This window comes from Narcine bancroftii, chromosome 5 (genome assembly GCF_036971445.1).
Source record: "Narcine bancroftii isolate sNarBan1 chromosome 5, sNarBan1.hap1, whole genome shotgun sequence".
NCBI lineage: Eukaryota > Metazoa > Chordata > Chondrichthyes > Torpediniformes > Narcinidae > Narcine > Narcine bancroftii.
The window spans coordinates 164,516,840-164,543,148 of NC_091473.1; the positions used below are offsets into that span (position 1 = coordinate 164,516,840).

The following is a 26,309-nucleotide window of genomic DNA, read 5'->3' on the forward strand; positions in this document are numbered from 1 at the left end:
CCACTCACCCCTCTCCCTCCAAGTCAGGGGCAGTGGGACACCAGGAGCCCTCTTCGGAGCAGCATGGGCAGCGGGGGCTGTTGCATCAGTTGGTGCAGCGAGGGGGGGCGCCACACTGTCTGGGATAGCCATACCGGGCCGCTCTCTGCGGTTCAAAATGCGGCAGAGCATTGGCTGTCTTCCCTACCCATAATCCCCCCCAGGGAGCTGGAACTGTTCTGGGAACCATAGAGTGGTTCCAGCTGCCTGGGAGATTACGGGTAGGGAAGGTGACCATTGCTCTGCAGCGTATTTATGATGGGTGGCGCTAGGGCACCATTTGCCCCTCCTCCATCAGATCTAGAGGTGCCTCTAGTTATGAAAGGGACACTGGAGCGGCCTTTTTGGGCTGCTGTCTGAAAGGTAATTCCCAATTTTCCATCCGCTCTGTAGTTGGTCTCAAGGCCGACATGAAATGGCCTTTTCTCTCCGACTCCACCTGCACCACCAGTAACCTCTTCCCTTACCAGTCCATCTGCTTCTCCTACCTCCTTTTGTCCAGTATGGTATTGCCACTTGGCCCCTCTCCAGCCCTTCATCCAGTTCCCCCCTCCATTAGCTTGATATTTCCCTTTCCCATCCTAGCTCTGAGAAAGGATCCTGACCCAAAATGTTGATTGTCCATTTCTCTTCATGGGTGCTGCTTCACCCACTGAATTTCTCCAGCTTCCCATCATTTCCTCAAATGTCTGGCATCTGCAGTTCTTGTGTTCCTCTGAAGAGGCATCTTTGACCAGAAAAGTTCACTCTGTTTTTCCTTCCACAGAGGCTGCCCAACCTGCAGAGGGTACCCAGCAGTTTCTCTCTTTATTCTTGATAAATCTGAGAAACCAAAGTAGAACTTTCTTCCCTTTGTAATTCAGCATGCTTGAGATAAAATTGAATCGATGATTCATTATTGTATCTGACCATTCGTTCTGGAAGATCTGTGCAGCTGGACCCTCCAATCTCTTTTCCATCTGCTGCCCCTCATTTCTCACTATTTTGAATATTCTCCTATTTATCTGTCATCACTTCACGATGAACAATCCCTTGTTTCTAACAATTATCTCCATCTGCTATCTGTTTGCTCACTTTTTAATTTGGCTCTGCTCCCTTGTAATTTCCTGTTCCCATCTGCACCACGCACTAACTTTCTGGCTTTGAGTCACAGGCTTTTGATTGGGTTCTAACTTGCCACCATCTGCTTATTTTAAACTCACCCAGTAGCTTGACAGGGTACCGATTAGAGAAATTGCTCCACTTGTGCACAGTTGGAGAAGTAGGCACGACACGATTGTTCTCAGATTAACTGGGCAAAATTATCTCGTTTTGGGTTGTGGAAAAAGAATCAAAAGGATTGATGCATAGAGGAAGGAGAATAGCAGGGGCACAGAGCCTCTGGAGCGCCGTCCGGCACCTTGGGGAGGGGGGGCCGCTCCAGGTAACTCATGGGATGGCTCTGGCACCCCCTTGTTGCTGTTTATTTGTGAGCTTTGACATCTGAAAAACTTAGCACCGCACCCCTGGAAAACAGAATGAGTGAAATGGCAAGGTGGTGGAAAAGAAGCAATTTTATCTAATTTCTTTCCCTGCCTCAGGCCAGGTGAAAGCACTTCGCTACCACCGTGTGTGGTGCATAATAATGGACAGAACCTGACCATCAATTTGCTTGCAACCTATGGCCCCCGGGCTGCATGCAGCCCGCGATCTAAATTTATCTGGCCCGGTGTGTGGCTGCCCCCTTCAATGTACAGTTCCCCTCTCTCGGTACGAGGCTCCCCCCCTTAGGTGTGCAGCTTGCCTGCTCTCGGTGAGCGGCTCGCCCACTCTCTGTGCGTTGGAGACTTCCCCATCCTTTGTTGTGGATACACCCCCCTCCCACTGTTGTGGATTCACCCCCTGCCCTGTGCACGAGACTCCACCCCTCCTAACTCTGGGTAAATCCCTTTCCCTCTCTCTGTCACTTTCTCTGTGTAACTTACCCTCTCTCTGTGACACGCCCCTTTCTGTGTGACACGCCCCTCTGTCTGTGACACGCCCCTTTCCATGTGACACGCCCCTCTGTCTGTGACACGCCCCTCTCTTTGTGACCCGCCCCTCTCTCTGCATGAGAGCCCCCTCTTTTTGTGTGAGACTCACCCTCTCTTTGTGTGACACTCCCCCTCTCCACTATGACATTCTCCCTCTCTCACTGCTGTCTGGTTTGGGGTTAGTTATTTTGTTTCCATTGTGACTAATTTTTCTCCTTTTTGACTGTTATGTTTTTTTATTGTGTCATTTTAATGACTAACTGGTGATTTTTGGTGCGTTTCCAGATTTGAAGATGCCGTCCCTGACCTGAAATGCATCATTGTATCCATTCCATCTACCTATTTAATTATTTAATTTATGGCAGCATCAGCGTGGCCCGGCGTTCAACCACTGACATACCTTTTACCATGCCCATGCATGGTAAAAGGTTGCCCACCTCGGGACTAAATGCTCCATCTAGGGAGGAGATGTGTTCCATCTCGTGTGCCAGTTTATTAAACTGCAGCAATTATACGAGTCTCAGGGTATTGACAAGATAGCAGAACCACACACATGAAGGCTGAAAGTAATCGCGACATAAAACTTCCACTATGATTCAGCTAGATTTCACAGGATATGACAAGAGGTGCATTATTTGTGGTAAGAGGAATTTCTGGAGACAGCAGAATACAGTAGCCTCTTCTTGCTCTGTAATTCTCTTGTATCTGGAAGCTGGTCTCATTTCCAGCATTATCTGTGATTGAACCAGTTTTTGCACTTTAATGCCAGGAGCTTTTAAATCAGTACACCATTTAACCTGGTGATTAGCTTTCAAAAATTTAGTAAACCATTTTGAATTTGGAATTCAAACCATTGTTTCAATGATAACAATCAAATTAGAGATTTCAGATTTATATTCAGAGTACCTTCATTACATCACATACAACCCTGAGATTCTTTTTCCTGCGGGCAAGGCAGAATTACCACTTATTGGTAGTGCAATAAGACTGTACACAGTGTGATGTTTCTTTTATTGTAATAAAGAAACTTGGGTTCTGTGATAGTACAGATCTATCACCAATGTACATAGTTACTGTATCTAGACTGTGCTTACAACGATTGGCTGAGAGCTAAGCCACGCCTATTGTCTGGGCCTTAAAGGGTTGTGTCCCTAGCCAGGTCGGATCATTCCGGACTGGTCGGCCACCTGTGAAGAGCTCCTGTCTTTTGCTAATAAAAGCCTTGGTTTGGATCAACAAGTCTTTGATTCTTTCGACGAGCTCTACAGGTTCTTTTATAACATTGATGAGATAATGCACTCACGACTTTGAGGAGGCATCCATCTTGAATCTACTCCTAGCTGTAACAGCTCATCTTCAACTCCCTCTACTCGTCAGGATTATCACTAGCCCTCTATCATTATATACAGTGTATACAGGTAAACAAATAAAGAACTATAAACAGATAACGAATGTAAAGAAACTGTGCACAATACAGAGAAAATGAAAAAAGATCAATAAAGTAGGAGTCCTTAAATGAGTCCCTGATTGAGTTTGTCGTTGAGGAGTCAATGGTGGAGCAGCTGTTCCTGAACCTGGTGGTGTGAGTCTTGTGGCACCTAGACCTCTTTCCTGATGACAGCAGCGAGTACAGAGTGTGTGCTGGGTGGTGCGGTGTGGATCCTTGATGATTGCTGCTGCTCTTAGATGACAGCTTCCCCTGTAGATGTTCTCGATGATGGGGAGGGTTTTGCCTGTAATGTCCTGGGCTGTCCACTCCCTTTTTAGGGATTTACGCTCAGGGGTATTGGTGTCATCATAAGACTGTGAGGCAGTCAGTCAGGACAGAAATTTGCCAGGGTTTCTGGTGTCAAACTAAACCTCTGCAAACTCCTGAGAAAGTAGAGGCACTGAGTGTTTTTTTAACGATGCCATTAGTGTGTTCGATGCAGGAAAGGCCCTCCGAGAGAGTGACTCCTAAGAAACATAAATGTGCTCACCCTCTCCACCATTGATCCCCCAATGATCACTAGTTTGTATACTACAGGCTTTCCTTCCTGAAGTCAACAATCAGCTCCTTGGTTTTGGTGACATTGTGTGCGAGGTTGTTGTTGGTGCACCATTCAGCCAGATTTTCAATCTCCATCCTGTCTGCTGTCTCATCCCCTTCCTTTATACAACCCACTACTGTGTATCATCGGCAAAGGTGCAGATGGTGTTATTGTCATACTGAACCACACAGTCGTAGTGAGTAGAGCAGGGGGCACCAGTACTGATGGAAATTGTGGAGGAGATGTTCTTATCAATCCTCACTGATTGTGGTCTGGAGGTGAGGAAATCCAGGATCCAATAACACAGTGAGGTGTTGAGTTCCAGGTCTTGGAGTTTGCTGATCAGTTTTGAGGGGATGATGGTGTTAAATGCTGAACTGTAGTCGATAAAGAGCATCCTGATGTATCCATCTTTGCTGTCCAGGTGTTCCAGGGCTTGGTGTAGAGCCAGTGAGATGGCATTCACTGTAGATCTGTTATTATGACAGGCAAACTGGAATGTATCCATGTCACTGCTCAGACAGGAGCTGTTATGCTTCAAAACACACTCATGTAAGTGCTACTGGTTGATAGTCATTAAGGCAGGTTACTACATTTTTCTTGGGCACCACTGGTGTGATTAATACCTGTTTGAAACAGGTGGATACCACCCCCTGCTGGAGTGAGATATTGAAGATATCCGTGAGTACATTGGTTAATTGGTCAGCACAGATTTTTACTACTCAGCTAGGTACTCCCTTCAAGCCAGATGCTTTCCTCGGATTCTCCTTCCTGAAGGCAACATGCACGTTATCCTCAGATATGGACAGGATGAGATCATCGGGGACATGGGAGTGCGGAGGGGTGGGACTTTGCTGTTCCTGTCATCAAATCAGGAAGTGAAGCAGGGAGTGCCATCTGCTTCTTCACCGGATTTGGTTTTGTAGCAGGTTACAGCATGTAGTCCCTGCCACAGCTGTTGGATGTCTCTTGTTGTTTCCATTTTCATCCGGAATCTCCATTTTGCCCGGGAGATAGCTTTCCGCAGATCAAACCTGCTCCTGCTGTAGTGATCAAACTTAATGTTGCTCTACTGACTATTTATATTCATGGCAAATTTTAGACATGAAAGCCAGTTATGATCCAAAATCATGTTCTGTTAGTTACCATTCGGCATTGACCAAAAAATGAGTTTAAAATTCCAACAGGACAACTCAGCAATCTAACTGCATGTAATTGAACAATTCTGTAATTTAAAAACATGTATAATTTTATTAGTGATCTTGAACATGCAGGATTGGTATCAAAATACCCTGGCTGCTCAATTTGTGTTCTTCATCAAAAGGAATTTACAATGTTTTTCAGGTCTCAGATATCTGTAACCCTTCCCCACACACCTCCCCATTCCTGCAATTGCCCTCTGAAAAGGTCTTCAGGAGTAATGAATGCTGAGTTTGCCCCTGATGTTCACAGAGTATTGGAAATTGGCCCTTTGGCCCAGCTTGCGCAGGCTGACCAAAATGTCCCACCCACACTTGTCCCACCTACTTGAATTTGGTCCATATTCTTCTGAACCCAATCCTATCTGTGTATTCATCCCAATGTTTCTTCAACATCTGTGAATACATACATGATCAAACTGCTAAAGAATACATTCCCAAGGTAATTTGTGGCCTTACATTGGCAATAGGCAACAGTGAGTTCCTCTAAGGTGGATTCCAGATATAATCCTCAACAATAACTGAAAGTGATCTTCATCTCACTTCCTGGATTGGGAAATAAGAACGTAATTCAGTTGCTCTTTAACAGAGTGCATTGTTCTGGCTGCAAGAACAGCTCTAATTTGAAAGAAGATTAATGGTTTGAAAGTGAAATGGTATTGTCGTCAAAAATCATTCTGAGACTTAAGTTATAAAAATCATTCATTTGTAGAACAGCAGTTGTTCATTACAAATGTTATATTTCTGCACAAATGCTTCTTATTTAGAGCTCCACAAACTTCAATTCAAATTTTAATTATAATTTTAACATTTTCTCGGCTTCCCAATAAGTACATTGTGAACTTAACTACAGGTTCTATGTACATTCATATGAAATTACTGAGAGCTTTTCCCATGGAATCAATCAGATCTGATGTTTTCCATGAGTGTTTCTTTGGCTTGGCTTCGCGGCGAAGATTTATAGAGGGGGTAAAAGTCCACGTCAGCTGCAGGCTCATTTGTGGCTGACAAGTCTGATGCGGGACAGGCAGACACGGTTGCAGCGGTTGCAGGGGAAAATTTGTTGATTGGGGTTGGGTGTTCAGTTTTTCCTCCTTTGTCTTTTGTCAGTGAGGTGGGCTCTGCGGTCTTCTTCAAAGGAGGTTGCTGCCCGCCGAACTGTGAGGCGCCAAGATGCACGGTTTGAGGCGATATCAGCCGGCTGGCGGTGGTCAATGTGGCAGGCACCAAGAGATTTCTTTAGGCAGTCCTTGTACCTCTTCTTTGGTGCACCTCTGACACGGTGGCCAGTGGAGAACTCGCCATATAACACGATCTTGGGAAGGCGATGGTCCTCCATTCTGGAGACGTGACCAGCGCAGTGTTCAGTAATTGTGCCCATACTTCTGTTAGCTTAATTTTGGGAATCCATTTTTTTTATTAATTCACAATTTTTGTTGCTTTCCATTTCTAAATGTATGTTGGCAAAATCATTTATTTTGCAGCAAATCAAGATATAAAATGTGTTCGAAAAATCAGGTTCAAGAAAGCATTCTAATGAGAATCCTTTCCATTGATATTTTGCAGCCTTTATTTGAGAATGGGAATTTTCTCCAACACAGAATCACAGGCTGCTGTCAGAGAGGGTTATAATACTGCCCTGAACTTAAAGTGGAATGTTTTTTTATTTATTCTCAAGATGTTGACATCACTAGTAAGGGCAGCATCTATTGTCCATCCCCAGCTGCTCTGGAAAGGTGCTTGATACAAATTTATTACTTGCTAGGCCATTTCAGAGGGCAGTTAAGTGTCAACCAATTTGCTTTGTGACTGGAGTCAGGCAAGGTATCAGCGGCAGAGCTTGTTTCCCTCATGGACGATTGGGTGTTCACAACAATTTCAAGATTATTTTAAACTGCTTTCAAGTTCTCCGACTGCCTTTGTGGGATTGGAACTCGAGTTATTTGTTGCACTAGTCTAGGCTTCAAGGTACTCGTCCAATAGTATAAGCACTTAATTGAGGCAAAGAAGATAAGGGATCCATGTTACAGAAATTGTAGGCATCCATCATTTATACAATTATAAGAACAGAAGCATAAGCACACTTGAGGCAGAACAATTTAGCCATAGAATTGAAAAAATGTTGAATAAATTGGAAGCTTACAACTAGATGAGCAGATTTTGAAAATAATAAAGTAACTACACGGATCTGAACTCAAGCACGAGGTCAAGGTTTTACTCATTGTTTACCAAATGTCATGAAATGGTCAGAAGTTAAAATATATTGGGCAGTAAAAGGACACAGGAAGTCTGGCTCACCCAGTGTTCAAACAAGTCTGCCTCCACTCCAAAACCATTATGACACATATCTCTGAATTATTGATTTTAACAAACAATATTGAGTTTCCTCTTAAATTTCTAAATACATCCAACTCCACCAGCTGTGACAGAATATATCGTGTTTTATATTGTATATAGACATGTTTTTGGGAGATAAAGTGTGGCAGGTTTTTTTAGTGCAGGTCACATACAAACACTTCAAAACAGATCTCATTTAAAATACTGGAGCTCTGCTCAAGCCAGACAGACCAGCTCCAAGAGCCTTTGCAAAAGACCATTGAAGAGTGCCCAAGGGACTTCACTAATGGATTGTTATTTTGAAAAGCAACTGATGAAAGAATTTGGAGGATTAGGTTCAGAACCGTAGGCTGTCTGAGGGTAGGTTGCTGTTCTAAGAGGGTCATGTGGTTTTGCAAGCAGAGAGAGGAAAACAGGCTTTTCTCTGAGTGAGAGAGTGAGAGAATTCAGTTCTACAGTTTTACAGTTCAGCAGCAGCATTTGGGACTGGAACAGGACAAGCTGGCAAGCTTGTGGAAAAACCCCATTTGGAAGACGGGTTGTGAGTGCTTAGTTCAGTCTGGTCAATGCTTTTGTGGTCCATACAGGAGGAGAGAACTGGGTGCCTAATGTTTCACTTGAAATAAGAGAAACAAAAAGGAACTCTGTGGTGACCTGATAGAAAGAGGTTATCATCTAGAAATCCCTGATGGGCCAAGTTTCTTCGGCAAGACACTGATGTGGCTGATTAGAAGGGATCAGTTTGCATCCAGTGACCAACAAATCTCTCTCTGAAAACTGACAAGACCTTCCTATGCAGTAACCATTTACCTTTCAAGCACCAAAGCCTGGTGAACTTTATAAATGTTAAATTCTGTGCACAATATAAGAATTGCCTGCAACCAGTGAACTTGGAGGAATGAGAGTGAGATTGGACTGTGAATTAAAGAACTTTTTTAACCTTACACACACATTACACACACGTGCACTTAGAATTAGAAGGGTGTTAAATTGATAGTGATAAGTTAAAGTTTGATCCTGTTTTCATGTTTAAAGATAATTAAAAGCAACTTTTGTTTTAGTAACCATTTGTCTTGGTGAATATCTTGCTGCTGGATTTTGGGGTCCTCTGGGCTCATAACATGGCTCCCTGGCAGTTTAGATGATGCAATTAGATTAAAATACATATTCACTTTTTATTTTAAGCTCCGTTCTGTGCTTTTAGATTGTAGTTATGTTAAAAAAAATCTGAAGTCTTAGAGTCAGAGATTTACAACACAGAAATAAGCCCTGTCGCCCAACAGACTAACTTGTCTGTGCAAGCTCATCCTATTTGTTTGCATTTGGCCCATATGCTCTAAATCCTACCTAACCATGTACCTGTCTAACTTGCTATTGTACCTGCCATTATCTCTTCCTCCATCCGCTCGTTCCATATACTGTACTCACCACTGTCTGTGTGAAAAAAGTCCCCTGTGGATCCTTTTTAAATCTCTCCCCTCATTTTAAATCTATGCTCTCCAGTTTTAGACTTCCTTACCCAGGAAATAGACTGTGACTATTTGCCATTTCCACACCCATCATGATTTTATAAACCTTCATAAGGTACCTCCTCAGCCACCTGCCCTCCAGGGAGAAATGTCCCACTCAATCTAACCACCCCTTATAATTCAAGTCCCAGTTATCTTGTGAATCTTTTCTGTATCCTTGTTGAATTTGTTTTGTGAGACCAATTAGACATCTCATGTACCTTACAATAAGTAAGACAAAGTGCAGAAGTATAGAATTAAAGAGAGATTGGTTGGTACAGAGCAAAAGCCACATAATTTTATCATTTTGAGATTCGTTCAGGAGTCTGATAATGGCAGGAAAGGAAATGTCCTTTAATCTGGTGGTATATGGGTTCATACATCATGAATCTTCTTCTAGATGGGAGAGGGGGTGATGAAAATGTGGCTTGAGTTGGCTTCCATTAGTGGCTGTTACGAGCACCTTGGCTTTATCCCTTTGTCCCTCTAACATGGTGGTTCTCAACCTTTTTCTTTCCACTCACATCCCCCCTTAAGTAATCCCTATGCCATCGGTGCTCTGTGCTTAGTAAAGGATTGCTTAAGGGGGAATGTGAGTGGAAAGAAAAAAGTTGAGAACCACTGCTCCAACACATGCCATTGCTGTGACCGGGGACACTAGTAACTTCAGAGAATCTGTATTCCATTAATATTCCAAGTAAATGGCAGAAGATGACCAGCAAATTCTGCTCTTTTTTCCTGAGCCACGGGCAGCAGAGAGGGAAGGCATTGCGTTCTTGTGAGGATATGCCATTTCCTGAAGCCAAGGATATAATTCTTGAGAAACAGTTTTCACCACCTCTGTGCAGATCAATGATTAAGGTCAGGGAAGGGAAAGCCTATTTGGGGGGTAGACAGCATGTCTCATTTATTCCACTGAGATATCTAAGTCGCAAAGAAGAGGTGGATTAAATCTGAGACTTGACTATGGCATGTCAATCATAAATACCAGGAAAGCAAAAGAAAAATCCATTTAAGCCACAAGAATAGCAATGCCTCAGATGATAGGAAAAATCTGGATATTCTTTGGAGTATAGGACTGTCAGTGTTCCAAGATCATTGTTATACAGTGGGTTCCGCACAGTTTTGTTATGTAAAGAGGACAGCAGGAATACAATGGAAGGGAAAGACTTCACTTACAACTGAGAACTGAGGAGGGCAAAGATGATAAGCTTTTCTTGTTGAAAGCTTTTTTTTTGAGTTCCTAGAACTCACATGAGCTAGAAACTGAAAAGTTCCTGACGTTGGCTCCTGTGCAAATTCAGCTACCACAGAACATGTTCATAAATATCTTGCAAGTTATCCCATTTAAAAAAAATCTGTGCACTTGAAGCATACAGAGAAGGTGAGAATAAATTGCAGCCAAATTTAATCTTTCTAAAAATAAGTAAAGTCAGTGCATCTTTATCTTGTCAGCTTTCCTTGGAACAAGCTGTGATTTACATGCTTGAGACCTTAGAGTTTAATTTATGGGTTCTTCTCAGAGTTTCCATTTACTGCTGTGATCTAGAGATGACCTCTCAGAATTGCAGTGACCCTGCAATAGGAACTGTATCTTCTGACAAACTAATGGACATTCTGGCAGGATGGTTGGAGGAAGTAAACAAACTGACTGTGCAATACATAGATTTAAAAAAATCAATGAAGTGCACAAGTAAGAGTCCTTAAATGAGTCTCTGATTGAGTTTGTTGATGAGGAATCTGATGGTGGAGGGGAAGCCGCTGTTCCTGAACCTGGTGGTGCGAGTCTTGAGACACATATAGCAGCGAGAACAAAGTGTGTACTGGGTGGTGTGGATGTTTGATGATGGCTGCTGATCTCTAATGGCAGCATTCCCTGTAGATGTTCTCGATGGTGGGAAGCTTTTGCCTGTGATGTCCTGGGCTGTGTCCATTACATTTCACAAGGCTTTTAGTTCAGGGGCATTGGTTTCTCCAAACCAGACTGTGACGCAACTGGTCAGCACAATTTCCACCACATATTTGAAGAAATTTGCCAGGGCTTCCAATGTTATACCAAACCTCCGCAAACTCCTGAGGAAGTAGAGGTGCTGACGTGCTTTCTCATGATACCATTTTTGGGTTGGGTCCAGGAAAGATCCTCCGAGATAATAGCTCCCAAGAACTTAAATTCACTCACCCTCTCCACCTCTGATCCCCCAGTGATCTCTGGAAAACCTGGTATTCCCTTCCTGAAGTCAACAATCAGCTTCTTGGTTTTGGTGACATTGAGTACAAGGTTGTTGTTGGTGCCCCATTCAGCCAAGTTTTCAATCTCCCTCCTGTATGTTGACTCATCGCCCCATTTTACACATTTTACACATGGGTTGTATAACAGCAATCAGACTCTTGATCTTCACCTTGTTATACCCATCAGGGACTGCTCTGACACCATTGAAACTGCCAATAGGTGGTAATTCTGCCTTGCCTGCAGGAACAAGAATCTCAGGGTTGTACATGATGTTCACATACTCTGACAATAAATCTGAATCTGTTGGAAAGAAACTGATCTTGAAACTAGAGCTGCTGGTTTTTAAGCTTCTGTACTTTCTGCCTGAAGATACAAGTGAGAAGAGGTTGTGACCAGGGTGACGGAGTTGGCTGCTTTCTTGAGGCATGATTTTTGTTATCATCTGGAGCCTGCTGTGTTCCTGGCCAGTCAAATTCTCAAACCAGGCTAGAATGCAACCATTCAGTGTATTTTCCACACTACACCTGTAGAAGTTTGAGAGAGTATTAGACAACATGCCAAATCTCCTCAGAATTCTTAGAAAGTAGAGGTCATGACGTGCCTTCTTCATGGGTTTCCATAATGTGCTGGCTCTGAATTATGGACTCCCAGGAACTTGAAGCCTCTGACCCTCTCCACCCCACCTTACTAATGTCTGGTGTATGGTTCCTTGGCCTCTCCTTTATAGGTCACCAATCCTTGGACTTGGTGATGCTGAGAGTAAGATGGTTGTTCTGGCACCACAAAACTAGATTCTTGATCTCTATTCCGTATCCTCACTCATCATTTCCATTTATTCTTTCTCTTCCTAAGAGAGAGCTGCATTGACTTACATTGATCCTCCAACTATCAAGGGCGAAAACACACAAATATACATATTTCTGTATACAGTAAAATTCCCGTTATCTGGAATTCAAGCAAATGGCAGCCTCAAGCAACAGCAAAAAAATTGCAGAAAATAGATTAAAAAAAACTAAAGTTTAAAATTGGCGTCCCTTAGCAGTTGGTTCTCCAATCCACACAACACACACTCTCAGGCAACTGGAAAATTTACTTATCCGGCATCTACCAATTCCCACAGGTGCCGGATACCAGGGATTTTACTGTATATATTTTACTGTTTGTACTGTCACATCCTGCATACTTTGTAAATCATTGCCCAAAAGTTCCATAATTATGTGGTATAATTATGGATCGAATAAACACAACCGGATCTTTGAAGTCCAGTCTAAATGCAGCCAGGTGACTGGAACTTCCCCAGTTACTTTGCAATTCAGTAATATTCATACCTCTTATCGATAATCGATAGTGAGTTTATTGTCGTGTACAATATACATTTTCACTGAAATTGTTTCTTGCTGTAGACAAACAGGGACTTCATTAAAAATAAGCGGAGGTTCAGAAGAAATGTGTGGCGTATGGTTTCAATTTCCCTCACATACAGGAATTTCTTTTGCTTCCCTCTGTCTAGGTGCCTTGTTCTAACTTTAGATCTTCACAGTTCACAGTCCTGATGGCAGGCTATTTGAGCTAACAATGCTTTGTGAGCCCCAGAGGATGTTAGTGGCAAGTGCATACTTGAATTTCACTGAATCCTAGTTGATGACAAAGAAAGATCAAGAGATTTACCAAGGCTTTTTGAAGACGTTGTTGGGCCTGATTTTTCTGATGGAAATGGGGAGATCTGAGACAGGGAAAGCGTAAAATAACTGTAATGGGGAGAACTAATCAAGGAGTTTAATTTATGCCAGCGAAAGAAAGAATTGCTCCACTCAATTATTACATTTTAAATGAATAGTGAATTAGTCAAACCTCAGACAGCCTCCAGCACCAAGCCTAATCTAATTGACTTTAATCACGTAATTCACTCCAAATACTGCAAACATGCTATTGCTACAGTACACTATTCTTGCCTGGAATGCAAGAAGACAAAGAACAAAAACATTTAATATCAGATGGAAGAACATGACATAGGTATTGTATTTTCCAAAAATCCATTCCTTTCATTTGAATTGATTGAATGTACACCAAATAATCACACTTTTAGATACTAACGTTTCTTTCTTGTACACTGAATGACATGAATCAAGATTTTGTGAAAGATGTGTGCCAGAGTAGCAGTAGTAATGAATCTTGCTTCATAAACAACCCACAGTAAGTCATTCAGTGACAAAATAGATCTCAGACAAAGATCACTGGATACTCAGAGAGGTCTTTTACCCAAGTATGGAAATGCATTTTAATACATCTATTTAGGGTATAAGGGACTACTAATTTTTTAAAAATCTTTAATTCAAAACTGCTGGATGGGCCACAGTGTTTACACATAAACAGGGTCCACAAACAAGTCCATTTTAGTCTCATTTGAATTTCATCAGTGAGTTGTAGCATTTGTCAGCATGTGCCCATTTAGTTCCAAAAATGACAATCAGAGCCTGCAATTATATCAAATCCACACATTTATATGAAGTGATCATTTAAAGATCAAACTGACTATCACCGTGGCAAATTTCTACAGATGTGCAGTGGAAAGTGTGGTGACCGGCCGCATCACGACCTGATAGTGAGGAGGGGGGGGGGGGGGTGGGGGCACCAATATCTCTGAGCGGAAAGCCCTGCAAAAGGTAGTGGACACGTCACAGGCAGTACCCTCCCCACTATTGATAACATCTACATGAACAATGCAGCAATCATCAAGGATCCACACGACCCAGCCAGGACATGCTCTGTTCTCACTGCTTCCATCAGGAAAGAGGTATAGGAGCCATAAGACTCACACCACCAGGTTCAAGAACCCCTCCACCATCAGACTCCCCAGCAACAAGACTCATTTAAGGACTCTTTGCACATTATTTATCACTGAATTTTTAAAAATATATCGCACAGTCAGTTTGCTACAATTCCTTCTTTGCATATCTCTTTCTTCAGTGCAGTTTAGTTACCCAATAATTAGAAATTCTTCCTGGCCCGCAGTAAAAAAGAATCACCGCATTATATGTAACATCATGTGTGGACTCTTACAATACAGTATCATACTGTTCTATTTTCTATGGTCTATTTTGATGGAGTGTCCAATTTAAAGGAAATTCGTATAGTCTCACAAAGAGAGACGTAGGTTAGAAGAATGGACTGATTGTTTTTAAAAATGGCAAATAGAACAAAGAAAATCAAAAGAATACAAGATAAAGCTGACTAAAATATAAACAAATATTAATAGTTTCTAAAGTTTGGCCCTTTAGCGATTGTGCTTGGAGAATTAACATTAAAAAAATAAGAAATGCCCAGATGAATTGAACACCATTCTTCACTGTAATGGTACACAGTTCTCCCCCAGAAATAGGTGGGAATTGTTAGAGATGTGAATGATTTGAATGAGCATGTAGCTGTTATGATTTGCAGATGTCGCCAAAACTGGTGGTCTAGTGGAGAGTGAAAAAGGTTGCCTGAAGTTACAACGGAATCTTAATTGACGAGGAAAGAAGATAGAGGAATGGCCACTCAGACAAGTATGAAATGATCACTTTGGGATGTTAAACCAGGAGCAGGGTGTACACAGTGAATGGAAGGTCCCAGGAGAGTGTTGTGGAACAGAGCTAGGGAGACAAGTGCATAGTTCTCTCAAAGGGGCGACAAGGAGATGAAGAAGGTGTTTGGCATGCTAGCCTTTATCAGATAGGACACTGAGTACACCCTGTCACAACTGCTGGGGAGACTGCACCTGAAATACTGAGTGGGCTTCTGGCCGCAATGATACAGGAAGGGTGTCATTAAGCTGGGGAAGGTGCAGAAAAGATTCAAAAGATATTGGAGGCTTGAATTAGAAGGAGAAACTAGATCAGTTAGGTCTGTTTCCCTGAAGCGTAGGAGCGTAGAGACTGAGGGGTAACCTTATAAAACTGTATTTCATGAATGGCGTTAAGATAGATTATTATCATCTTTTTTCCAGGATGGTGGTGGGGGGGTGGGGGTGAGGCGGGGGGGGCACAGGTTTAAAGTGAGATGGAAGAGATTGAAAAAGGACCTGAGGGGCAATTTTTTTCACAGGGAGGGTGGAGTGTATATGGAATAAGGAAATAGTGAAGTGAGGTTCTTGTCATATCTTGCAATCGATAACTTAAATATTTTTTAAAATCACAGGCTAAAGATATCAGTTCATTGCACAATTTTCTTTCTCTGTTCCATAAATGAATTTGATCAAATATTTTGGCACCATATGCTCTTCAGAATATTAGATACAGTCTTCTGTGCACTTGGTGCATGTACGGATGGCAGTCACTGCCATACGGCAATTTTAATTTGCATAGTAGAACTGTGTAATGATGCGTGCCCCACAAACTAAAGCAGGCCATAATTGAAGGTTTGAAATCTCCAGTGACACAAGTTAAAAAGACTGCCTTGATTGATCTGCTTCCAGAAGTCTCAGGCAATCATTTTCTTCCTGACAGTTTCTTATTAACGTGTTCATTCTTATCATCACCCATCCTTTGTCTTCGCTCATGTCTGACAGTTTGCCTGTCAGTCTCTTCCTGGCCTTCCCAACATCTTCCCTGTCTCCTGTTTTGTTTTTTTGTTAAATCGTGAGAAACCAGGAGACCCTGGAGGCAGAATAAGTCGTGATGAGCTGGTTTATGTGATTGGGTCATAGAGCAAGCAGTTCAGAAGTGAAAAGTGTGCTAACATTTGGAGCACCAGGGTGAAGGTTGTCTGCACAAGGATTTGGTGCGATCACACCTTGAGCTGTTCAGACAAAGCAACCTCCTGGAGGAACTCTACGGCTTGAGCAGCATCAACAAAGGGAAAAGGAAGGTTGACGTTTCAAGCCGGAACCCTTCATCAAGACTGATGAAGAATTCCAAGCAAAATATGAACCATTCCTTCTCCCACTTAAGCAGCGCCAGCACGTTGCTTTTCCCCCAGATTCCAGCATCTCAATCTCTTATGTATCTCTTGTCCACACAATATTTGTGCCTTGGGGATGAGATAATTGCCTTGGGTGCAGTACAGTGATTCCTAAGTTGATTCCCAGGATGAGGGGATTGTCCAATCTGGAAAAGTTGATCTCGAATCACAAGATTAGAAAAATGAGAAGTGAATTCGTTGAAATACCTAAGTTTGTGAGAAGGATTGACTGCACAGATACAGTTTCATCAGGCTAGAATTGGTGGGGAAGTGGGGGCCTGGGCCATAACATTGGGGTATGATGCCAACCATTTCTGACTGAGATGGTAAGGATTAATTTTTACCCCAAGGAACCCTAGATGTTCATTTTTTTGATGACAGTCAACCTGGAGATTAATTGCCCTTTGGGAAAAACGTGTCTTGTATTATTCACTTCAAGGTTTCACATCAGAAATGAGCCTATTTCGACCAGTCTGGGATGGTCCTGATTGAAATTGAATTAGAACAAAACATCCCTTTGATTCAACAGATCGATCAATACCACACCCCTCTAAAGGTTGTATGCACTCAACAGGCTTGTTATATTAAGTATATTGTTCTCAATTGATCATCATGAACCTCTCACATCCCTCTGCATTCCTACAGAGGTTCATTATTTTAGGGACGAGCTTTTGGGTTCTTTTTAAGAAAACATACTAGAGCACTATCAATATGAACTGCCAAGCCTATTAAATCAATTAGAGAAACCAGGTACAACTTGTTTAATAGCAAAGGGACATGTGTTCAGTTACAACACATTTAATACAACCATGTCAACCTCTCTGAGGAATATAAAAATGTTCTCTTTCCAGCACTCAAATCAATCTGGTGAACCTTCGTTGCATTATTTCTGTCACCCATCATAAGGCACGGAGACCAGGCCTGAACACAATATTGCAGGTGCTCTACATAATTGTAGTAAGATGTGCTTCTTCTTGCACTCAAGTCCTCTTGCAATAAAGGCCAGCACCTTATTTATCTTTCCAAGTGCATGTTGAATCTGCACATTCATATTGATAAGTTCATTTACAATCTCCCCAACTCTTCATACCTTCTCACGGTTTAAAAATAATTCCTTTCTTATTTTTCATGCATGACTTTAAAAAATGCGAGAAAAAATGCACTTTCGACATTCTTTTTCATCTGCCATCCCCTCGTTGGTTTAAAAGACGGGCAGCCGGTCTATTTCTTGCATTCATAATGGACTCTGGTGTCTGCTGCATATCGGCCAAGATGCTGAAAATGAGCTCTGACTAAGCCAAAGCTGCTTCCTGATTTGATGGTTGGCTCCATGCTGAGGCTGAAAGGCCAAGTTGTAAAGTCGTGAAGTTCTCTACTGAGTGAAGGGAAGGAAACACTTACAAAAGGAGAGGATAGACAGGATGAATATAATGTGGTACTGTACACTAATGGTGGATTATGCACTGAAGCAGTATAAAGAACACGTCTGAACAGGAAAGGCAAGCACTGGTTCTCACATCCTGATTGTGAATTTCATGTCGGTATCCTCATTTTTTCCAGCAACCATCTTCACAACATCTCATCTTGCAGATGCACTTACCTCTCTGTGTCTATGGACATTCCAGATAAAGTTACCCAAATGTCCAAATCTAAACAATTGCTTATTTTGATTAACTCATTACAAACAATGCTTTAATCGTTGGATTTTATGGACCAATTTTTAGGGAAAAATTTATTGGGTTGACTATTACACGCATGCTACTTTTAACTACATTGTCCAAGACATTGAGAGCTCAGATGGGTGGGTGGGTGACCAGCCAGGACCGGCGGTAAGTCTGCGTTCAGGGCATCAGGAACTCGGATGGGTGGGCAAGCAGCCAGGACCAGATAGTAAGTCCACGTTTGAGTGACAGGAGCTCTGGTGGGAGGGCAGCCTGGGACTAGGCAAGAGTCTGCAGTTAAGGGGTCAGCAGCTCTGGTGGGCGGAAGTCCAGGGCCTATGCAAGAGTCTGCGGTCGAGGCGCTGGGAGCTCAGATGGGTGGGCAACTGGGGCCTGGGCAAGAGTCTGCAGTCGACGTGAAGGGAGCTCTGGAGAGTGGGCAGCCGGGGCCAATAGTCGGGTGGGTGAGCGGGAGGTTGACTTTTACATGGTGTCGACTATTACATGCATATACAGGAAGACCTTGAGTAACACGGTTAATAGCTCAGTGTTATGGAAAACTCCACTGTTCAAAGCATTATTACAATGTACTTTAATGTAATTTGTTCCAATCCGATAATTATTTATTCTTTTACCTAGAGCTCTTATGCAAACGTGCATAAAATATTTATGGGATATATAAAACTGAAAAATGACAAATCTTTATTGACAATAAGTGAACATTGTTTATTGAAGAAAATATTTGTCTAATGTAGTTTGCATCCTCTTTAGTCTTTTTTAAATCATGCATATCTTTATTGAGAGACAGTTTTATCCTGACCATCAAAAAGGCATGGGGAGGAAAAGCAGAGGGGAGCAAGGTCCTCCGTCTCAATTGAGGGATCCACTCTCTGGGGCAGGATTTGGAGCAGGGAGAGAGCATGCCCAGTGGGTGTATAACGACCACCACCCCCTTTGGCCGTGGCTGCGTGGTCAGTTTGCTGGCCCGGAGATGGCAGCCTGGGGAGGTGTCTAAGCCGTGGAGAGCGCTGGGGCTTGTTGCGAGGACACCGCACAGGGCAGCACCTTCACCTGCACCAATGCCACCAGAGGTGAGAGAAGGGATATGGGGAGGGGGGGGGATCACGTTATTATTGCGCCACTGTAGGTAATGCAATATTAATACAATTTAACGATTATTGGTTATACATTAAATTTATAAACCATGTTGTATCAAAACCCGTGCTGTTCAAAACCATGTTAGGCAAGGTATCCCTGTATCTGATATATGAAGCAAGCAAACATTATCAACCTGCCTCTGTGTTTTGTCAGCCACTTGCTGCAAGTATCTCCTGCAGAGCCCTGGAATGATCCAGAGGCACACATACAAAAAAAGGCCATTGAGGTTCGGGTTAAGCCACTGGAGAGGCATGGCCAACAGTCCCAGCAGGCTGCAAATAATGAGATGTTATCTTGAGCTTGGCGAGGAGGCTCCTTTCCTGCCCCGACTCTTTCTGCACCAAGTGTAGCTTCCTGTGTGAGCTGCATTTTTCCTGTGGAGTTGGAGCTTTCGAAGATGACTCCTGCTGAGGTTGTTCACGATTTCCAAGACCAGTGCTGCTGCAGTTCATTGATCACTGGAGTGTGGAAACTGCTGAACTACAGAGTTTACAGAGTCAGCTCCGTTTTTCGTTTTGAAAATACTTCCTAGTCTGTTTTCCCAGCAAGTTCTCTTCACAATTAATATACAGTAACATTCTCACATAATCACTGCCAAACACAGCTATGCATCTTCAATATCTGTAGCCTTTATACACAGTGCGTCTGTCTTTCCAATTCACAGTTAACATGATTCTAGTGACCTGGGTTCAATCATTGCTCTCTCTAAGAAGTTTTCACTTTCTCCCCGTGACCACATGGGTTTCCTCTGGGTGCTCTACTTTCCTCCCATGTTCCAAAGATGTACAGGGTTAATAGTTTAATTGATCATATGGGTATATTTGGGTGGTGCAGGCTTGTGGACCTGTTACCCTGATGTATCTCCCAATTTAATTTTTTGAAGTCCCAGGAATCTCAACTAACCCTCTTACCTTGACCATACTATCTCTCCTTCCCACTTTAGTCTATATAAGATCCTGACCAGAAACATCGATTGCTCATTTCTATCCCTGGAAGCTGCCGGGCCTGCTGAGATCCCCCCACCCCCCCACGCCCACCCCCCACCCCCCATCTCATTTTGTTTACTCAAGATTCCAACATCTGCAATTTTTCTGCTTCTCTTAATTTTAAGACTTCTCTTGAAACCTCCCTTCAAGGCTGCTATGAATTGATAGGCCTACTTGTCCCCATCAGTGAGCAGCTATCGAGTCTGATGTTACTCAGCTTTAATGGCAGATTGGAGGTTGCTTCCTGGCACCTTGTCATTTTAAGTGCATTTAATCCTCTGACCTGAACCAAAACCCACAAGCTCCCAGGAGTTAAAATCTAGGCCATCGATTTGATTTAACGATGCCAGACTTCCACCAGCCATTGCCCTAGCTGTCTTGATGTGGGAGCACATTAGGCCCTTTTACTGGAACAGAGCCTGAACAAAAAACACCCCAGGTGAAATAATGTCAGCTTTATCTATACTCTTGGCTTGACACCACTCAGAATTTGATCCAATAACTCTTCCTGTGACTGGTAACCTAGTCTCTGGGGAAGGCTAAAGAGGAATGTGTATTTTAGCTGAATTATCCCAGTCAGCTCGAAAGAGGATGCACTCCATCATTCTGTCTGATGCACTCCTCACTGGCAAGAGATAAAATTAATATGTTGTTCTCAATGATGCATTACACTTATTAAATCATTACAGAAACATTCCTTTGTGTGTGGAACAGTTCTTTGACAATAACTAAACAGGTCCAGGCAACATGGAGGAACTGCTGAGACCGAAATGAAGAAGCAGCTCTCTGAAATGATTTACTACCCACTTTTTGCCAGTGTCACAATTTTTCCCCAGCCAATAGCAGTGTGGTCACTACGTCTGCCTGAGTCGAGAATTTCTATTATGTAAATGATAATCCTGTGATTATATACAGGTCTTAGCTTGTTACATTCAGAATACTCGGTATTGTGTATATACAACATGCATCAGCTCATGTTGTTTCTGATGAAAGCCCCTCCAAGATGAAGCTACACAGCCATGCTTTGCTACACACTGTAAGACTATTGGGCTAACTTAGATATCCATTGCCTTTCCCAGACCATAACCTTAACTTTGCCCAACAGGTTGTGTATTTTCTTCCACCAATAGCCAAATGAAGCAACCTAAGCTGCAATCAAGATTATTGGTTGGCGGCTGGGTATGTGTTCTTCACCTCTGGTCTGAATTATTTACACTGGAGGAGAATTCCTCTGCTTCTTTCTGCTAATAATCTGTTACAAGCACATTACTGAGCACACGCAGCACACAAAAAATGGAAATTGGTCTTTAAATGCAGTTTCCTCTGGCTTGAATAAGAATTAGACATTTTAACATCGATCCTGTTGTTTATTTCCATATTCTGTTCCAATCATATTTCAGATTTATTGTCAGAGTACATACATGACATCACATACAACCCCTGAGATTCTTTTTTTCCTGCTGGCGTGGCAGAATTATCACTAACTGGTGGTGCAAAAAATAAACTGTACATAGTATAAAGCATGTAAACAATTAAAGAAATGTAAACAGATATTGAATGTAAACAAACTTCAATACAGAGAGAACAAAAAGAAAATCAATAAAGTGCACAAGTAAGAGTCCTTAAATGAGTCCCTGATTGAGTTTGTTGTTGAGGAGTCTGATGGTGGAGGGGGAGCAGCTGTTCCTGAACCTGGTGGTCCGAGTCTCGTGGCACCTAGACCTCTTTCCTGATGGAAGCAGTGAGAACAGAGTGTGTGCTGAGTGGTCTTTGATGATTGCTTTTGCTCTCTGACGGCAGCGTTCCCTGTAGATGTACTCAATAGTGGGGAGGGTTTTGCTTGTGATGTCCTGGGCTGTCTCCACTACCTTGTGGAGGGCTTTACGCTCTGGGGTATTGGTGTTTCCACACAGTGATGCAGCCAGTCAGCACACCTCCCACCACACCTCTGTAGAAATTTGCCAGTGTTTCTGATGTCGTACCAAATCTCCGCAAACTCCTGAGGAAGTAGAGGCGCTGGCGTGCTTTCTTCATGATGCCATTAGTGTGTTGGGTCCAGGAAAAAACCTGCAAGATAGTGACTCCCAAGAACTTCAATATTAAAGCTTCAGTCTAGCACTTGGGTTGAAAGAAACTGCAGTTGTGCTGTTTGAGACACATTAGTAAAAGCCACTGCACTCTTATTTAGAACAGTAATAAGAGTTACTGTTGGCTGATTTTTACATTTTGTGTAAGGTAAAATGTTGGTCAAAGAGGGCAATGACCAGATGAAGCAATGGTCTTCACTCTGCTACCATCAGGGGAAAAGGTACAGGTGCCTGAGGACATGCACTCAGTGGTACAAGGATAGCTTCTTCCCTGCTGCCATCAGATTTTTGAATGGACAATAAACCCTTACTTTGTCTTTTTCTTGCACTATTTTTAATTATTTTGTAAGGTGATTAATATAAATGTTTGCACTGTGATACTCCCGCAAAACAACAAATTTCATGACCTGTTCATGACAATAAATTCTGATTCTGATGGTATATTACTGTGAAGAAGAGTTCCGGCCTGAAACATAAATTATACATCCTCACCTCCTATGGACACTGTGAGACCAGCTGAGTTCTGCCAGATGAAGCAATGGGCATTCTTTGAAGCTTAATTATTTGTGATTCCCACCAATGATCCATAAAGCTTGTCTCACAAATGAATAATTACTAAGCAACAGACTAACCTAATGGCTGTGTTCACAGATCCTTAACCTTCCTGCGCTGGGTTTTGTGTCATTAGTTGTGATTGCGATCCTTTAACAAAATGGTTGTCAAGCCCTGGAACATGGATTCTTCAGTTTGAAATGTCTTCCAGTTCCTCAGCTTTGTTTCTTGATTCCAATTGTGATTTCCAGCATTCAAACAAAATTCTGCACAAATCACTGGAATCAACCTTTGACTCCTTCAAGTACAGCATTTTGTGGCTTTGAATGTAAATAGAATTTCAGGACCAATGATCATGTTTTGCGAAAGAAATGGAAGAGGAATTGAGCCACACTACTTACATTTTTGTGAAAAGCGGTGGCATTTTCATTCTCCTTATCTAAGGCCATTGCAGATAAAGGTGGGAATGCTCATTGCATCAAGGGCACCTCTGGAGAGACACAGGCAACCTGCAGACATTTGATTTGAAATGTGAACTTGCGCTCTTTCCATAAAGCTGAGGACTTGTGGCATACCTCTTCTATTGCCAATTTCTGTCATTTACTTTTGGCATTTGGCATGTTCGTGATGGCAGCCCTCCTTGTTCAGGTTGTCAAATACTTGGAAAGGATGAAGTGCCCCACCTATTGGCCATCTCCAACCTGGCAGTCTTTCCTTCATAGCTATTTATTTACAGAAGTCCATTAGAGCTATGTACATGGAGAATGCTGAAATGACTTCTGATTCATATTTCTGCGATAGATGGCTACATTATTCTTCATAATGACATTAAATTATTGTCATCATTGTTGCAGCAATGAGTTATGTAGGTCATCTAGAACAGCGTCAGATAAATCATATGTCACACAGAGCTGACTCGTATTCTGCCATATAATGAGTTTTCTTTTACCTTTTGGAAGATCAATCATGCCTTGTAAAATGGGTTTCTATTTTCAAGTCGGAATAGGGGAACTGGTGGTGTTAGCAGTCTAAAATGCAGCACATTGTTTAACATTTTAACACTTGAACCGGAGACTACTGAAAAGCACGTAAACAGGCATTAAAACTCATTAAGTCCATTTCATGGATGTTAACAGGCAGCCATATAGCTGATCGGGACATTTTTGTGCATCTTTTGCGGTGGCACAGTAAACAAAAGGCCATTTCATGCCAGGCCTCCACCTGGAGGCCGGCTACAAGAGCGGAGGGAAAACTTGAAACTTACCTTTCATGGAGCAGCCCTAAAAGGCTGCACCTTCGTCCCATTCCTATTGACAGGCACCACGTAGCGCCCTCCAGATCTGATAGAGGCGGGGCAACTGGTGCCGTAGTGCCAACCGTCACAAATACGTGGCAGAGCAATGGCCGTCTTCCCTACCCATATCCCCCATGCAGCTGGAATCACTCTGTGTTTCCCAGAACAGTTCCACCTGTGTGGACGATTGTGGGTAGGGAAGGCAGCCATTGCTCTGCTGCATTTTGAGCCTCAGAGAGCGCTCCCAAAGGCCGAAGCACCCCGGTGAGACTGTCACAGTCCGCACCAGCTGCCCACCACTCCTGCCTTGAGGGGGGTCATGGAGAGAGAGGGGTGAGTGGGGAGATGGGTCACGGGCTGGCAGCGTCATCAGTCCGCCCCTAACCAGCCAGGCAGCGGAGCGCTGCGCTCCGCTGATTATTCTTCCCCACAGCACCTTCAGAAAGGTAAGTCTCTAGGCGCAAGGTCGGAGAACCTCAGGCCTTTACAGTTGGGCATTTTCCTTGCTTGAAAGGGCCTAAAGACAAACAAGCTGAAATGCTGTGACTAATGTTTTGCAATGGAATAGAAATGGAAATGAGATGGATTGGGCAGTTGTTAATGATTGAGGGTCATTCACAGAGTTAGATATCTTCCAGTTTACTCTTGTTTCTTATCGACAGAGATCTTTTTTTACTCCCACTCCCTATTTTGATGAATATTTTTCAAATCAGCTTGTGCCATTGATGGTCAAAATACCAGATGATCAAGTACTTTTGCTGTAGCCAGCGGAATCATGAAGGAATGCCATCATCTGTTTCAGCCATTTAGATGCAGGGCCGTCTGTGAGTGGCTTCCTCTGATATCAAATCCAGTTGGTGCTACTGGCTGAAGTATCTGTCCACTCCTCAAGTGATGAGGTTCCCTTCATCGGCTCCGACCTCAGGCTCTGGAGCCGATCGCTGTGATGTCCTGATGCTCCTGCAGCAACGGCTCCCTGACAGAACTCCTGCCTGAAAGTAGCAGAAAGCCGTATGGGAGAAGGCTTGTAGTTTGCTGCTTGTCTTCCTCCCCTTCGTGCAAAATGGTGATCCTTTCATTTTTTTATTATTTGAAAAAAAAACCTAAGAGTTCTATTTTGGAAATCCAAACATGCGAGGAGAGCAAACCCAGAAGCAAGGATGCTGGGGCTCCTGACACTGGTATGTGTTCAGCTCAGTGTGGTTCATCACTTCATTATTCATTACCTGTTCTATTTGCATGGGGAATTAGACCATTCCAAAGCTTGCCAGCCAGCCAGCTGCACAGATGGTGAGCATCTTTTAGCAGTAAATATTGGAATGTATTAACAGGTTACCCTTCATATGTCAAGTTTTGTCCTCCGCTATGAAACCAAATCCACCTTGCCTCACGAATGTCATATGAACACATAAAAGGAATTACAAATGATAAAAAAAATAGATTTCTGAATTAGAAAACTTGCTATGCCCTGCATTGACTGAATAGATTAACGCATGGGGAGACTTTTTGGTGCTGGGCTGAGATTGCAGGGTCGGCAGTGACAGAAGGCTGAAGTTTGACACTCTCCTGTTGGTAACCGGTATGTGTTGCAAGCAGTTCAGTGGGAGAGCTGAAAAAAGTAGGGAATAAACGCGCTAATGACTTGTCCAGCACCGTATTTCATTTTGAAATCCACAAAATAAAATTGTATTGTTTTGTCAGAAATTTCCGAGGATGTCCTTAAGCATATCATACAAGTCCATTTGAACTCAGCTCTTGTTCTGTGGTGAACTTCAGCTGTGTGCAAGCTATCAAGTGAAATTTACTTTGTGCCATTAGTTGGCTGCAGTATTGCAAATACTGTAGTATTTCAGGAGAATGTGTTCACTTCTTGGTCCCGATGGTTCCATATTGCTGTTTCACACTGCCTCTTCTGCTTTCTCTTCTCTCCATGGAACTCTTAATTGACCTCGTGTGATACAATATATTTTGTGTTTTTCATACTGTACCCTCGTCTGAATCTGGAGCAGAGGGGACTTGCTTCATTAAAGTCAGCGACATTTGCCAGAATACCCTTCCATCCACTTTCCATCGCTTTCCCCCATGTTACGTTCCTGCCTTCATTCCCTACTTCTTGCATCACACCATTACTACCAGAGGATTATTCCAAATGTTGAACATTTTTTTTAATGATTGTGGCCACCTACCTCCTGCTTGTCTTTCTTTCCTATTTAATAATTTCACCGAGGGCTGCCGCTGGCAGGATAGTAGTCAACTATGTTAGGCCTCTGCTGACAAG

General features: G+C 42.8%; 2 long non-coding RNA genes across 3 annotated transcripts in view; one reads left to right on the forward strand and one right to left on the reverse strand.

Annotated features, from left to right (window-relative positions):
• Nucleotides 1–2,222, reverse strand: part of LOC138762846 (uncharacterized) — a 43,309-nt gene extending 41,087 nt beyond the window's left edge. For both annotated transcript variants that reach the window (XR_011357201.1, XR_011357200.1), the window contains exons 1-2: nt 2,161–2,222; nt 1,242–1,544 (exon numbers count right to left, since the gene is read on the reverse strand). This is a non-coding gene — a long non-coding RNA (uncharacterized lncRNA). The remainder of the gene's footprint in view (nt 1–1,241; nt 1,545–2,160) is intronic.
• LOC138762845 (uncharacterized) lies at nt 2,133–2,563 on the forward strand. The gene is made up of 2 exons (XR_011357199.1): nt 2,133–2,229; nt 2,337–2,563. It is a non-coding gene; the product is annotated as an uncharacterized lncRNA (long non-coding RNA).
• The last annotated feature ends 23,746 nt before the right edge of the window (nt 2,564–26,309 follow it).